This window comes from Ciconia boyciana, chromosome 1, assembly GCF_034638445.1.
Source record: "Ciconia boyciana chromosome 1, ASM3463844v1, whole genome shotgun sequence".
Taxonomy (NCBI): Eukaryota; Metazoa; Chordata; class Aves; order Ciconiiformes; family Ciconiidae; genus Ciconia; species Ciconia boyciana.
In genome coordinates this window covers 16,579,517-16,585,068 of record NC_132934.1, presented here as the reverse complement: position 1 = coordinate 16,585,068, position 5,552 = coordinate 16,579,517, and positions in this window count along the sequence as shown.

Genomic DNA, 5,552 nt, shown 5'->3' with positions numbered 1-5,552 from the left:
GGCCCCGCCTGAGGCGGAGGGCAGAGAGCAGCGCCCGCGCCGGCACCCCCTGGCGGCCCGCCGCCCGCGCCGCCGGCTCCCCCGGCCGCCCGCCGCCGCCCCTCAGCCCGGGGCGCGGCTCGGCCCCGCGGCGCAGAGCTGTCCGCGTCCTGAAGCGGCGGCTCAGGCGGGGCCCCCGCCGCCGTCCCGGCTGCCGACGGCTCTACCTGCGCCCGCGCCCGCTCTCCGGCGTGGGGCAGGGCGAGCCGGCCCCGCCGCAGCGGCATTTATACGGCCGGCCGCGGCCGGGCGCTTTATTTACGGGGAAACAGAGACACCCGGCTCCGGGCTGGGTCGGGCGACGCCTCCGTCCGCCCTCCCCCTCCGGCCCCGGTGGCCCCCTCGCAAGCCCTGCCCCGGGCCGGCGCTCCCCGGAGCGACCCCCCCCCAGCCCTGCGGCGGCCGCCGGCATCCCACCCCCCCGCCCCGGCACCTCCCGTCCCCTCGGGGCGGGGGCCTGCATTTCAAAGCCGGCTGCCCGGCAGGCTTGGCGCCCGGGGACAGCGCGGGATGAGGGTCGTTGTCAGCAGGAATGACTCTCCGGCGTGTGGAGCGGGGCTCTCTGCACGCACACGAACCCCACCGACAGGTGGACGGCCTCGTCCCCCTTCACCGTCTGCCCTGAGGAGCCATCTGCCCAACGGCGGCCTGCGAAACTGCTCGCTGTTAAGACGAGCCCGAGGGGACAAGATAGGACTACCCGCTCCACACACTGCTTGGCCCACATGGAAACCTCCTCCGAGTTCCCGAAGGCCTGCTGCATCCCACGAGCCAAGCTTTGGGAGTTGGCTCCACACAGAGATACAAATGCCTCATAAACTGCACCTGCTCTCTGAACTGTCCCTGGGCTCACCCAGCTGCCTCGGCAGGAAGGAGAAGTGGTCCGGAGCCCACGGGCTCTTTGTGTCACACCTGAAATGACAGAAGGTGGCCTGGGGCTGCAGCTTCTAGTTTGCCCAAGGGGGGTCGGAAGGAATGAACTCCTTGGCAGCCCTGCTGTGAGACTGGGGCTGAAAAAGTCAACCCTGCATGCTGAGTACAGCTCTTCCATGTTACGTATGGAGGACAACCTAGCAAAGATCTGGCAGGAGTGGAGTGAAGCATGTGTCCTCCTCAGCCCGGGAGACATTTCAAAATCAGAATCAGTGCCAATGTTTCAACTAACACCAAAGAGGTGCTGAGGGTACTGCATCAAGCAAAATAATTGTTCAATTAACTACTCAGGCATATTGTCAATGGCCTTGGTTTCACAGTGTTTTAGTATAGCCCTAACTTCAGGCATGTTGAAGCCAACATTGCTAAACTGGAAAGAAGCTACTTGCTTGAGAATATGTTTCGTAGTGTAACAGTTCAGGCTTTCTAATTCTGCAACAGGCTTCTCCTGCTGCTGTACTAGAAGAAATGTCTAAGTGAACTGCTGAAATGCTTTGCTCTGAGCAATGTTTTATCAGGCAACAGAACAGCCAGCTTCCCAAACCCCCTAAAGTTTTGTAGAAGCTCTTAAGCACGGCACTGGAGTGAGTAAAAGCTGACAGTTAATACCTAGTGGTAGGATTTCGTGTTTTAAGGAAAGTGGTCTTATCTAAATGTTACTCACGCGAGAGTGGGAAAGCTTTCAGATTTTTTTGCTAGCAGATAATACTAGGGGGAAATGGAATTAATGTTGGAAAACAGAATAGTAGCTTGATTCAGCCAGACATATACTAAAGCGCATACAGAAAACTGAGCTGGCATCAAAACTGAGTAATCTACTGAGTTAGAATCCACTCCTGATAAAAATGGAGTAGCATGAAAAGTAGTTTTGAAATCTAACTTTAAAAAGCTGTTGTGGTAACATCTTCTTAGGTTCTAAAATTAACGCAAAGACAATGAAATTACTCCAGAAGGTATAACAGCATCTAGGTTAACCATTAAAACAAAGAATAATAGCAGCAAAAACATTTGCAGGAACCCAACACAGATGCCCTACACTTAAAACATAGAACATAAACTCAATTTTCAGGACTGGATGCATATTATGTATTCTTCTCTCCTAGAATTCCCACAAAATTATTAGCTTATTATTCATATAACTATGACTTCAGAAGAGAACTGGGTGATACCAAGAAGACAAAAAGTCATACTGAACATGGCAACTAACACAGGAAGATCACAGCCAGAAGAATCGGAACTGACTGTAAGTCATGCTCCTTGCAAATTTGTCTCCCGCAGCCCATGTCTGGCTGAATTGAACTCTGGGGTTCAGCATCTCACCGGTGATGAGATGCTGTAGGATCCATCAGCAGACAATGTACAGATGAGAACTCTGTAGGACCACGCATACTGGCAGGACAGAAGTAAGCATGTTTGAGGACAAGAGGTTTCAAGAAAAAAGCTAAGCTCCATCTGGGTAACGCAATGCACTTGCCAGTATTTGAAAATAAAATTATTTGAGGACAAGGATAAAGAATGCAAACCCTAGCTCAGACTGGATTCCATACACAGAGACAGATCTGTGTGAAATCAGCAGCAATGAGTTTCTAAACTGCGATATTGTGACCCCACTCAGGATGCTGCCCTGTGTAGCATTCCCTTCCCCTGGAACACTAGCCCTTCAAACTAGAAGGCAGGCTTTTTTTCTTGTTTTATTAGCTCGAAATCTACATCGGTCTTCTAAATCCTTTTGTTCACGTTATTATATGTTACTATTTCCTAGTTAAATCATGTTCATTTTGTACTTGGTATGAGATAACCTAGGATGGATACACAGCCTGTTTCCAAGTCCCTGCTTACAGTATCACTGTACACTCTACTCCCAAGTCCTTAACTCTAAATGCCTAAGAAGTCATGTCTGGAGAAGAATCAAAGCCTAGGCTTTTGTCCTGACTGGCCAAAAATAAGTCCTCTCTTCCTTCCTCTCACATTGTCTCTTTTCTGTACCATGTCTTAAACTCAAAAGGAAAGGAGTAGTTTAGCACCTTCCCAGCCAACTTAGTTTCTTCTACCATAGTCACAGAATATGGGTTTAAACCTCAGGCAAAGAAAGATGTAGAACATGGTCTCACTTTCTAGGTGAGCAGCTATTAAGCTACATCACAAAACACAATTATCACTAAAACTACTGCCTCTTCTGGCTGTGTTTTCAAAGAAAAGAGTAAACTCAATCAGACTACACAGACAGTCTGATCTCAGGCAGCAGAATAAAGGAAATAATTTAAGCTATGACTTAAATAGTCATAGCTTAACCTGCAAGTCTTGCAGACATGCTTTTATCACAGCTGCACTTGGTATCCAATTTCCAGACAAATGAGTTTTGAGAGATGCTTCCTGTTTTCATCTTCCTTAGTAGCTGGCTTTGGTATCTCCTCACTTCCAACGGACATGCTAGCGCTAGCATCTCACTTCCCCTAGTCACTAAACATAGGGGGTAGGCTCCCACTCGCTAAACCCTGGTGCACCCAAGTGTGTTTGGGAATCTGAGCATCCCAGACTCGGTTGTGTTGGTGTAGACTGAGACTGCCTCGGCAGAGTTCAGAGGGGAATCCTCTAGCATATATAGTCCTGGTCTGTAGGAATGTAGCCTACTCCCTCTTCCACTCAGCTCTCCCAAAGCTGGAGGTGGAATAGCAACATTTTAGGGCAGACTTGCACTTGCAGATAATAGGAATTTGCTATGGACACAATAACTGTATTTCAGTGATGGATACAAAACTAGAGGGACTCTCTTGTCTTCCCCACAAATACACCTTGCAATGCCCATCCCTATTTGCACACTGCCTCAAGAGCGAAACACAAGTATTACATTTTATCATAGAAAATAAAATATTCCACATTGCTCCTGAAGTGGGGATGCTCAGTTTCCAGAACTATGGTTTTAGACCTTACACAATTAATGTACACAGCAATATTCAGCACAGAGTACTGGAAGACTGGAAAGACATAACTGAGAGCTGATTTTCCAACTGAACTCTATCTGTAAAACGATTTGTATCGGGTTGCATCGGGACCCATACTACAGTTGCCACTGGGATAAGCACTGTCCAAAGGCAAGGCAAAATGAGGGTTTCTGTCCCAAAGAGCTTACAAAGTAAATTCAGTATTTCAAGGAACACTCGAAAACTGAGGCAGTCATGTAATACTTCTACAATACTTTCACATTTGGAAAACAAACTTAAATGTTATTTCAATGCTGAGTAAAAACCAGAGCTTCCACTCTTCAAAACAAGCTAGGAAAGCACAGGGTCTTTTCAATGAGGCTACGTAGCTAGGGACTACTGTGGCAGCAAATACAGGTAGTGCTAACACAAGAGTACATTTTCAGAAAAGACTGTGCACAATTTATGTTATTAAAGAAAATATATTATCAGATGTTTGTTGCAAAAATAGAAAAAGGGAACATCCTGCTTAGCTATTCCTTAAATGAAAGCACTAAGGAAAGACTTTTTTTTTTTTTCATTTAAGGAAACATTTAAGGAAACACCAAAGCATGTAGTTAGCTCTATTAATATTCAGGTCAGTTCTCATGCACCCACCATGACCTCACTGCTTTCTTGACTCAGCAGAAAAAGGGGTTCATGAAAAAACAAACAAACATGAAAACACATCAATTTTTTTTGAAAGCTACTATCAGTTAAACCTGTGCAAATGTTTTTAGAATAGTGTCTCCTATGCTTCTCTAAAGTACTGAAAATGCACATTCCTACTTTTGTAAAGAGGGGGGAAAAAGCCCCAAAACCACCAGATAATTACTTTGACATTATTTAGAATATAAAGAGCTCTAAATTCTTACTTCTGGAGACATACCCAGAATTAAATCAACTGTCAAACATGAGTACAGGAAGTAATTTTGATTCCATCAGTTTAGTGGAAATTTAACTTTTTCTTCAGCTCTTTCCTACTAAACAGGCAAACATGACCAAAATCTGACCAGCCTGAAACATCAGGAGATAAAAACATGAAACTGATTCATTTTTTCCCCTGTATCTCAACCATAACTTAAAACCAATGAGACCAATGAGAAAACTGTACTTAAAGTTGATCAACCCAGACTCCTGCAAGCTCTGAACATGTATAAAGTATTGTGAAACAGTGCAAAATATTCTAAAAGACTTGCCATCTACTGGAATTTCTAGATATACTATTTAGACTTCTAATTTTACAGAAGAAACTTGTTCTTTCCAAGAATACAGTTCTGCAAAGCAAATATTACAAAATATTTTCAATCTGAGTAACAGAAGATTATTTTTATGTGGACAAATCTGGGACTCCAAAGAGCTGAGCATGTGATAACACAACCCAGTCAAATGTGTGTGACCATCCACAACAGACAAGTAGAAAAATTATGATGGTCATATTCCCTCTGACAGGGAAATCTGGTGATACAGGTAACAGACACAACAGAAGAAATGGCTGGAGGCAAAGTAAAAAGCCTGTGGGTTTTAAGCAATCTCTAATTTTTAATTAAGGAAACATTCTCTGTGGCCTGATATGCAGAGTTTTGTTTTAAGCTGTTGTCTCCTCAATCTCTTAACAAG